The sequence below is a fragment of the Andrena cerasifolii genome, chromosome 6 (genome assembly GCF_050908995.1).
Source record: "Andrena cerasifolii isolate SP2316 chromosome 6, iyAndCera1_principal, whole genome shotgun sequence".
NCBI lineage: Eukaryota > Metazoa > Arthropoda > Insecta > Hymenoptera > Andrenidae > Andrena > Andrena cerasifolii.
This window is the reverse complement of record NC_135123.1, coordinates 2,089,112-2,100,998: the sequence shown is the minus strand read 5'-3', so window position 1 is coordinate 2,100,998 and position 11,887 is coordinate 2,089,112.

Genomic DNA, 11,887 nt, shown 5'->3' with positions numbered 1-11,887 from the left:
TGTTTAAACATATTTAAATGTTCATAATGCAATAATAACTTATATCGTTGTATTCGGGAAGGTTCATAGAATAATTTGACGCAACGAACAATCGATTAAATATTACCGTTTCGACACAAAAGATGCTCAAAGTTTAAAATTTCCAGTTTTTTTTTTCAAAATCGATGTTCTCAAAAACTGAGGGTGATGGCGACAAATGGGTTGCGGATTCATTTTCAGGGCCCGAGAACCTATAAGAAACGGCTATTAAATGTTACAAGTCCAGATGGCTGTTGTACTGTGTAATTCTTTGAATGCAAGAATATCTAATAAAAATACATAATTACTGATATACTTAAGGAATGAAGTAGATTCAAATCATTTTCGCGATGAAAATAGCGTTTTTCTTTTAGCAGTATGCGTGTTCTCAATACCGCCTACTGGAGAACAATGGCTTCGATGCAATATTTGTTACAGGTGGGGTCATGAAATGTGCGGAGCAGCCGAAATAAACTTTATTTGTCCAATATGTACATCCAAACGTAAAAAAATAAAATATTTTAAAAATCCTATTTCTATATTTTTGTAATAAAAATAAAATCAATGAAGGATAAAAAAACATTTATAGGCAAGGAATAATAAAAGCACGTATGAAAATGACTTTAAAAACTCATATATACATGAATTAATCAATATTTCTTGAGTAGGCGATACAGGGTCATCCGTTAAAACTGCAACCGAAAATGGCAACACCGCCTCACGGACGCATTCCACTACATACATTCACTGGCCCGGCGTTCGAAGGGCTGCTAGCGACCGCTGGACAGCAGAAAAGCCCGAACTTCATAAATTTTAGGATGGTTTCTTTTAAATTAACGTCGCAAAGAGCTATTTGAAATTTCCCGGCTCAGATTGAAGAATTTGGGGCCTTTTTCGTATAACTTTTGAACTATAAAAGATATCGGAATGCATTTTGCGCCGAAAAATGTGGATAAATTATTCCCTCTTAATGATGGATAATTTAAAATAATTTACGTTTACTTAATTTTCCTTTTATCAATTTTTTAACCATAATTGTTGCGAGAAGCTTTTGCAAACCGTTTATTTGATACTGTGTTTAATGCCCTTTTTAAAAATCATGGTGCTAGTTGTTTCTGTATCATTACTTTCAGCAATTGAGAAATTAATTTTTTATTCAATTATGTGTTAGTTCTGCAAACCTCAGAATCTATTGTTCTGGTTTTCTTTTGTATAATTTTATCCTTACTGCAGTGCATGCATAGATCGGACGTAACCAGTAACTAATAGGACGTTTCTTTGATTGTAGCAGTGTTTGAATTTTTTTCTACAATATTTTAGTCTGAATTTAGTTTTAACCTTTTAGCTACTCAACGCAGCGCCTATACCGGCTTCCGTTAATGTCATTTTTTGGAACGATGCGCCATTATTGTGGCTTTATTGTGGCGTATAGCGCCGCGGTGAACCCTGTCGTAGCTAAAAAATTTTAAATTAAGACGGGTACGAAACCAGTCGACATTGTTTTCAAACCTCATTACAGTGATCTGGGGTGCGAGTGGTAAACCGATCATAAACGTCCGTGAGGCGGTGTTGCCATTTCGTCTGTTCGCGCGCGCGTCGGTTGCAGTTTTAACGGATGACCCTGCATTAGATACACTTTTTTCAGGACCGGATTTTTGCAGGTCTTACGTTTTTTACTTCCTAATTAAAAATTTATAGGTTTCAACGATTCTAACTTATGCTTCATGAAAGATGAATAATTTCTCTTTACTTTGAAACGAATTGTAAGCAAAAATATCGATTATTATTCAACTGACAGCGATTTAACTTTTGCTAGGCGATATTTTTTCTCTTAATATGAACATTATTGACATAATGATCGTCATCAATGTTTCTTGGCAAATGGTTCACCATCGTATTTACAGTCACTGGAACATTAATCATTTGCCCGAAGATCCCATGTGCATGTCGCAAGCGTCGAATTTCAATGAACGGTATCCTGGGTGAAATTAAACTCTTTGACAACAAATCTAATGTAGGTAGATGAGAAGGTATGATTTGTGAATATACGAAATCATTTGACATGGTTATTATTTTGAGGCAGACAATTTCTGCATGTGTTGCATTTGCACGTTACCACATATTGAATGTTAATGGCTGGGAAAGCAGTATGTGAGAGCTGTTGATGCTTGGCACCAACTGGTTTCACGTCGTTCTTAAACCATAATCGAATTCAAATGAAGCAAACTTTACCAAGCTTATTAATGTTTAGAAATTGTGTTTGAAATTCTTGACGGGCAGTTTTAAAGAAATTAAAATTTGTGTATGGTAGCGCAGCAACAGTGGGTGCATCGGTACTTGTAGATGGCCCAGCTGAATCATATTCATTAGGACCATTAGGTTTATCCGAGGCAGCAGATAAATCCTTACTTATAGAATGTATGGGGGTACCCTTGTCGTCGCGACGGTACAGCTGGATTGCGTGTACTTGATCTGCGCAAACGCGTGACGTGTAGGAAGAGGCTTGCCAAAAATAACGGGCACGTGACGTAGTAAAAGGAGTCGTTGAGGGGGAATAGCTGTTGGAAGTGGGAACTCGTGACGTAGTAGAGAGTAGAAGATGGGGAATCCTCGCATATATAGAGCTATATACACTAATACCATTTGTGCACACGCCATACGACGATTTCCTCTCTACAGTATTTTTTTTTTCATTGAAAGCTCGCGACTCAGAACCGGCACGGCGGTGAGCATTCAACGTAGAGGGGGGTGTGCCTACTACATATTCCGAGCGATAGTTTCTCCCTCCTTTCTTGCCGAAGAGGAGAGCGAGTCAGAGGAACTGAAAGTGAGCGAGGAAGGTGCAACACAGACGACGCGTTGTACTTTGTCTCCCTCCGTCTTTCGGACGCCTGATACTCCGTCGCACACGCAAAGGACGGAATATCAGGATTATCAGGCGCCCGAAAGACAGAGCGAGACAAAGTATCAAGCCTCGTCTGTCTCGTACCGTTCTTCGCTCGCTTTCGGTCCCTCTGATGCGCTCTCGCCTGCGCAGGATAGAAGTAAGCGGAAGTGGGGGGTATAGCGATTCTTGGTCGGGGAAGCGTTTTACACTTCCGTCACACCCGAAAAAACTTACGCTATCGCGGCTAAAGGAGTGTCACTTCAACAAAAAATGTTTAACCGTGATGAGGACTTTACAATGGGTACACATCTGAGGTTGGTTTTTTGAAGTGAAACTTCTTTAGCCGCGGTGGCGTAAGTTTTCTCGGGTGTAACGGAAGTATGAAACGCTTCCCCTACCAAGAACGCTTCCCCCGCCAAGATACCCACCACTTCCGGTTACTCTTACCCTGCGAAGGCGAGAGCGCGTCAGAGGGACCGAAATCGAACGAGGAACGGAACGAGACAGCCGAGGCGTTCATACTTTGTCTCGCTATGTCTTTCGGGCGCCTGATAATCCTGATATTCCGTCCTTCGCGTGTATGACGGAGTATCAACCTTCCCAAAGACCGAGCGAGACAAAGTACAACGGGTCGTCTGTCTAATACCGTTCCTCGCTCGCTTTCAGTCCCTCTGACTCGCTCTCCTATCAACTCGCTCTCGCCTTCGCTAAGAAAGGAGGGAGAAACTATCGCTCAGAATAGTAGGTACACCCCCATCGACGTTGAATGCTCACCACCGCGTCAGTTCAGAACCGCGAACTTTCAGTGACAAAGTACTGTACAGAGGAAATCCTCGTATGGTGTGTGCACAAGTCATATTAGTATATATAGCTCTATACTATATATAGTGCCTCTACGAGCTATAGTGACTTAGGTGTGAGGTTAGTCAGCGGGGTCTTAACCGATATCCTGCTGGGTATGGGCCGCTAAACGTGGCCCCCTACTACCTCTTGCAGGACTGTGTTTAGGGAGGATCAGGACAAAACCGGGGCCCTATAGATGAAGTGTTACATCTTCGATTTTAATAAAATAAAATAGAAATTGAAGATACTGTTTATCATTATTAAAATACACCAATTAAGCTTTGCTACTGGCTATTAAAAGTTGTCTCATTGTCAGCACATATTAAATACACATCCATTTCAGTAAGGTATATGTACTGCATTAGAACAGTAGCAATATAAATTATTTTATATTAATAACTTATTTTACCCTTTAGGACCCAGGTTTTGCCCTGGTCTTCCCTAAACACAGTCCTGTAAGAGGCAGTAGTGGGGGCACGTTTAGCGGCCCGTACCCAGCAGGGTATCGGTTAAGACCTCGCTGGGTACCTCACACCTAAGTCACTATAGCTCGTAGAGGCACTATACATGCGAGGATTCGGCAACAGGGTCGCCGGACAACATTATGCACGACCAGATATTTAGCGGAGGGGGAACACCTACAGGAGTGGTGGTAATGCGTGCGTGTGGCGACGCCAGCGCCAAGCCAAGTCAAGTGACGCCATGGTTTGGCGAATGGTGCTTTAGGCATATTAGTTCATATTGAATATGATGACGACGGGTATGTGAAACGTGTTTGGCTGGAGTTTCTAGGTTCGCCAAAGATTGGAGAAAAAACGAGGAAGAAAGCTGCTGCTTACATTCAGGCAAACGACCTCACAAGGGGACCCCACAGCTGAACCCCCGTGGATTTTAATAAAATTTTAGGGGATGAATCTGGAGGTCACCTTGATTACCATCTGCTAAATATTTTATGCCAATGAGCATTATTTATAAACAATCGATATGTGAGCCTTAAAAGTAATTCACTTCAAACCCATTTCAAGAAAGTGAATTGGATGAGTGCGTACAGCGCTTACTTCCCACCGAAATAGCACGGGTTCGAATCCCGGTCATCCTAATTTTTTTTCTTTTCCTTCAACCCTTATTTTAAATAATTAAATTTTATACTGCTTTGTTTCATAGATATTGTAATTTTTTAACATAAATGTGATATATAAACATGGTAAAAATACATAACTTTTTATACACGTAGAAACATAACTGGTACATAACGACTTGTATCAACTTATACTATAAAGACACTGTAAATTATATATTTAATATGAAATTTTTCTTTACAATACATACATGCACGTCTATGTAACTTTACAACTATTTATCTATCTACCTATCCTATTGTATATCGATATATATATATATATATATATATATATATATATATATATATATATGCTTGAAGTGAATTACTTTTAAAACTCACATATCGATTGTTTATAAATAATGCTCATTGGCATAAAATATTTAGCAGATGGTAATCAAGGTGACCTCCACATTCATCCCCTAAAATTTTATTAAAATCCACGGGGGTTCAGCTGTGGGGTCCCCTTGTCAGTCGTACAGCAGTGCCTCTAGGAAGACGAAAATCTACCATTGCATTAAATAATAATAAAACGATCATTGCCAAAAGGAATCATTTGCCATTAGCACCTGCTTTAGCTATCACAATTGACAAATCCCAAGGTGGTATTTTCAATCAGATCGTTTATGAATATAACAAACCAGCGGCCGTAGCCGTGATGGAAAACACCGGTTCTCGTTAGATCACCGAAGTTAAGCATCACGGGGCGGTGTACTGGGGAAAGATGGGAGACCACCTTTCTCCGGGTAGGCTGCTGCTGCTGGGACCCGAAGAAGAGAGGAGGGATAAAAAAAATGTGACTATAGTTCGTTGGGCAATATAAGCAAAAATAAGCTTGAAACGCCATCCTGCTTAAAACACAGGAAAACAATAAAAACAAAAAACAAACAACATGGATATAACAAAACCCAATCGCAGCAATTGTATGTAGCTTTGTCACGAGTCACAAACATGAACGGCCTCTATGTCGTTACAAAAGACGACAATCCATGTTGTCATCACGGTCGAAAACCAAATTCAGTGGTTAGTCCACAAGATGAGCTTCGAGGGCTGGATCTTAATCGATTACACACATTGGACAGAGTGTTAATCGATTTTATTACGAACAGAAGAGGAATTTCGTTTTGCTCGTTTAATTGCCAAAGTCTGCGGACTCACTCTGTGGATATGGGCGATGCAGTGATGGAACGATGTAACTTCTTGCTGTTATCGGAGACATGGGCGAAGAATGAAGAAAGAATGGGCATTACCAATTTTCATTGTATTGTACAATCGAAACGTACAAACATGCGAGCTGAAGGAGTAGCAATTTACAAAAATAAAAATGAAGTGACAAACGTTGTGACTGCTAACATGAATTTAAATCTAGGACAAAAACATTCAGTGGGTGTCCATTCCACAGGAATTGGTGATATATGTTCAGCCCAATGTCGATTACAAAATGGGAAAACGATTATCCTGATCGTGATCTACATATCGCCAAACAAAAACGTTGATGAGCTTATTGAATTTATTCACGATGCCTTGCTGCCGTACACTATTGAGGGTGCAAAATTGTTGAGCCAAAATCTGGACAAATTACCTATGATCTTAAGTGGTGATTTCAACATCAATTTTGGTTCAGAACAAGCACAACCACTAATCGCATTTTTGGAGCAAAAATTCAATTTGATCCTAAATACTGATAGGAATAAATCCACTACCAGGTCGGACACTACAATCGATGCAGTATTTGCTCGCTATTTATATAAGTTACAATCAAAAATGTTTATATCCTATTTTAGTTTTCATAAACCAATCATTTCATTCTTCGAGTATGAAGAGATGGAAATTAATGACTGAAAATTAATAAACATTAAAATATTTCATTTAATTACGTTATGTTTACTCAAATAATATACCACATTACTGTCTCCTAAACCTAACCTCCTAAAACTTATTCACATTAAGGAAAATTAATAAGAAGTTTCACTTCCAACGCGTGAGAGTTCCACGCATTGATTTTTTTTAAATGAAGTATTCGTGGGTCGACTTGTAATGCCCGATACTCAGCCTAGTGAGAATTACTTGATTTCTTCGGTCTTTGAGATATAGTTGTACGTTTCCAAATGTATTCTTCCTAACATCAGAAAGTTTTTGTGGTTTTGATTGGATCCATTTGGCGTTCTAGTGTTCATTGTTTCTGCTATGTAGATATTTTTTTCATCGTTATGAGAGACCAGGATGTTTTCGTAAAGGCCTTTTGTAGCTGTTTTTGCAGCTTCATCCACATTGTCGTTTCCCTTTATTCCAACATGGGAAGGGGTCCGTGTATAAACAACTTCTATAGTTGCAACAGTGATTTAGAAGTTCAGGTTAATTCCGGATTCTATAATGGGCTTTTGTACCAACACACTTTATAAGGCTTAAAGTTTCTAAGATTTTCTATGACACTCACAGCGTCAGTGAAGATGATAAATTTAGAATTATATGATGACTTATAGCTTTTAAAGCTTCTTTTATGGCAAATGCTCTAAAGAAGAAAATGGAGCAACAATCGTGTAGTCTATACAGTTTTCTAACTCCCAATAAAGTTATAGCGCCTGGCAGAGCGTCGGCCCATTTCGTGCGTGCGGCCTCATAAATTAGACCCTATCAAATGGACGCAAACGTTGTGCGCGGCGCGCAGTTGCACTAGGTCAGGGCTGCACAGGGAGCCTTTTTCAGCTCCTAGCGGCGAGCAACCAGCCGTACGCCGTTACTAAGGGTAGAATCAGTGAGGAGAACTGCAGTAGTGTAGGTGCGGACTCGTAGGCGCGTAGCGTAAGTATTTATAGCTGGGTTCCTTATGGGGCCCCAGTGCAGAGCAGGTCCCGCAATATAATTCGGTGGGGTCATGAAATTTCCAAAACATTTGCTACTGCCGGCATTTCGTATGACTTGACGGTTCGATTTTACTGATAATAAAACATTTATTGCTAATAATATTTATTTTTTCAGCGACACATAAAATAGTTAGAAAGTTAATACTATACAAATAAATAACTCGGACACAAAAGAAAAAACAAAATTTTAAGTAACGATATATATCATTTATAAAAGCTAGAATATGATATATGAATAAATATATACATATGTACAGTGCGCATCTGGTGCTCATCATTGCACTTGTAAGTTTTCTTTGTGTCCGAGTTATTTATTTTGTATAGTATTAACTTTCTAATTATTTTATGTGTCGCTGAAAATATAAATAATATTAGCAATAAATGTTTTATTACCAGTAAAATCGAACCGTCAAGTCATATGAAATGCCAGCAGTAGCATATGTTTTGGAAATTTCATAACCCCACCGAATTATATTGCGGGACCTGCTCTGCACTGGGGCCTCACAAAGAACCCAGCTATACAGGGTGTTCCAAAAATGCTGCGGTTCCTTGAAGGGGGTGACTCAGGGGGTGATTACAAACAACTTTTTCCTTTGCGAAAATGTTCATCGAGGTTTTGTTAACGAGATATTAATAAAGAGCATCGACCAATCAGAGCGCGAGCCTTCCGCTGGAGCTCCCGCGCTAACTTGGTCGCGCACCGGGCCGCGCTGCTACTACGAACAAGCAACTCGGCATGCATCGAAGGAAATTGCGTAGAATAAAATCGAACATTTTGCCATGGTTTGTTTGTCATTTAAAGTGAATAATGAATAAAGGATAGATGGATGAAATTCATGTGTAACGTAAAAAGACGAATACAAAGGATTTTTTTTAGAAGAATAGAAAATAATAATTATTTGAAGTGGGAGGATAAGGAATACGCAAATTTCCTTGTGTTAATAACGTAGCTACTAAAAGGTAATGTAACAGGAAATGAACGAAAAGTGATCGTAGTTGGTTATTGTGATAAAAATCCATAATTCAATAACGGCCAACGCTGCTGCTGATAACGAATAAGTCTGTTTAAAAACCCCTAAGAAATATTTAGATACGGAAATTTTGAGAATTATCGCCGGAAATAAGCCATAGCCTGCGTTAAATTTAAAAATTAATAAAAACCAATAAATTAACTAAAACTCACCCTTGTCGGAAATTCACCTGCAGCTTGAAAACCTGTGTCAGTGGGTCACTGAACCAATCCTGGTCATCGATGGACGAGCCCAGTGCACAGCTGGTCACAGGTATATGACACTACCCAAAGTTCAGGGTCGCAATGTCAGGTGCGTCCAGGTTAATGTACCGAATATTCACTTCACTACACGGCTACTAACACTGATCACTGAATTTATTTTTCACGGAACGTGTTGTTCCTACGTTGTAAAAATTGGTGGCCCCAAAAGGCCGATTGTTGTCAATTTACGAACTGCTCCACGTGGCCACCGCCATTGTTGATGAGAAGGTGGGCTGGAAGTCCGATTGGTCCTAACTTAATCAATCGGACCTGCATCCCTCCCCAACGGCTACTGTCTTGAAGTGGCCCTCTTCACAGCAATATCTCCTCCGCAAGGCCTACCTTCTCTTGCACGGAATACGTCAACGCGTGCTTTTGTTTTGAAATTCGAGCACGTGTTTATACTCGAGAGATAAGGGATCTGTTTCGAATTTGTGGGGAGGACGACGCAGGCGGGACCACGCGCAGTCAGCGGACTACCCCTTCTCTTACTGTGTCTCTCCGCGAGGCGTATTGATATTGGATAATACTTTTTAAATTCTAGTTCCCCAAAAATAATCAGGCTAATCGGCCAGAGCATTTCGCCAGGGTCGCGGTTTATGATTGTATTGTCCCGCTAGTCGGCGGTAGAGAACGGTTTCCTACAGTTTTGGATAATTTATGACTTAATTGGTTACGCCTCGTAGCAGACGTGAACTCAGGGTATCGGAAAACGGAAACAGGAATGGTATACCTTTTCTTCTTTATAGCAACTCGAAGACTTTCGGTTTCTCTCGTCTTCGGACCCTTTCGAACCGAAACACTTGGTGTCTGCTGTCTACCTCGAAGCAATCGGTTCATTGGCAGTAAAAGGACGGAGCGCGGGCTTTTGTGAAAGTGTACGATGGTTCGTTCGTTGCACTTCTGCAAAGCACGTGTGTTTCGAAAATTTGATGCCTTCTTTTTACCTAAAGCCTCTTGTCCTGGTGAGGGTTAACTCATAATGGAACGACAGAAGCTACTTGGGGGTAGAGGAAGTTGCTTGGAAAAAATCCTGTCTGTCAGCTAGCAATCAAGTCGCAGAAATGTTCACGGCCCAAGAATATTACAGGATGTTCTGGGTGTACGCCCGGAACAACGGGGACGCAAGTGCTGCTGTGCGAGAATTTGCGCTGGAATATCCGCGGATCCGAACGCCAAGCGAGGATACATTTCGCCGTCTAGCGTCGAGGTTGTTCTCGACGGGGTCTATGATGCCGCGAGGCAGCGAGGTGGGCAGACCCGCAGCAGCGCGAAATCTGGGCACCATCGGGAGGATCATCGACGCCGTTAAAGCCGACCCAACTGTCAGTGTGCGCGACTTGAGCCGCCGCCTAAAGTAAGTCACAATTCAAGATAACTGCAGCAATTATTAACTAAGAAAAAAAAATGTTATCTAATAGTGGATGTTTTTGCATTTTGTTCTAGTGTCAGCAGCACGACGGTACACCGAATCCTCAGGGATCGCATGTTGCATCCGTACAGATATGTACGGGTGCAACATTTGCACGCCGGGGATCACATCCAGCGGGTTCAATATTCCAGGTGGCTGTTGGGAGAAGTGCTAAGGAATCCGTCGTTCACCAAATACATATTGTGGACGGATGAAGCACTTTTCGACAGGGAAGGATGCTTCAATTCCCACAATATGCATGTGTGGAGCGACGAAAATCCCCTAGCGCTTCGTGCACGCATCGTTATAGCCAGGGACTTAGTCTGGTTGCGAATGTATTATATTCTTCGTGACCTGGCATCCTGCTCAGAGAGAAAAATTCCTACAGTGGACGCTGTGGAGTCAAGCGTGGTCCTTCTCTGCTTTTTCCGGCCCGACCCTGGCGGGATCGCTAGTTATATACAGCTAATACCACCTTGCAAGCCAAATGCTCGTATAGGCGAAAGCCTGAGGAAGAGCGCGCCCCTTTTGGGCCAAGGCGGCTATACTAGATGTAGACCGTGAGTCAGCCGTGCGTGCGAGAGATTTCGACCGTTGGCGTTCGTTTAATTCGATTCGAAAAACATACGATCACACGCATGAGTATCACGCTGACCTGTCACTTTGTATGATACTCGTCCGTGTGCGGTTGCATGTTTTTCGAAACGAATTAAAAGAACGCCGACGGTCAGACTCTCTCGCACGCACGGCCTACTCCGTGGCCGCGCGGAGGCAAAGTTATATTGCGCGATCTGTAACTTTTATTCGTGTATGCCCGTGTAAGTACATACGGCACGTATTCGCGATTGCCGGCCCCTTTTTGATTCCGCGCTCTCTTGTTCTGTTGGGTCGCTAGGGGATCGCCACATCGATAGACGACACATGGCAATCAAGCCAAGCCCGATATTTTACCTACAATTGGGAGTAGAAAAAATGCCTTGGAGAGCGTAAAAATTTCACCGCGAAAAAACGCATTAGAGAGCGAATGGATATCGCCGTGGAAAAAACGTTACGGATCCGCAGCCGCAGCGGAAACGTTCCGCATTGGTCTGAACAGCCTCATAAGCCGCCACGCATAGTAAATTGCCGCGAATCCAATGCGGCAAAATATTCGCGTGTCCACCGCGGACAAAAAAAACGCTAAGGATCCGCAGCCGCAGCGAAAACGTTCCGCGTTGGTCTGAACAGCCTCATAAGCCGCCACGCATAGGACCTAAGCTGCCGCGGCTCCATCGCAGCAAAATATCCGCTGCCGCCGCGAATATTCCCGTCAGTCTGTGGGAGCCTTTACGTGGGGAGGGAGTTCAGTTCGCTTCGAACGATCGAAGTCGAACCGGACACTCGCTTTTCGACACACTTCGAATAAACGCATACATATAACCATCTATACTTGAGTGTGCTCAATTGCTCCTATCGCTCCTGACCCATCCAC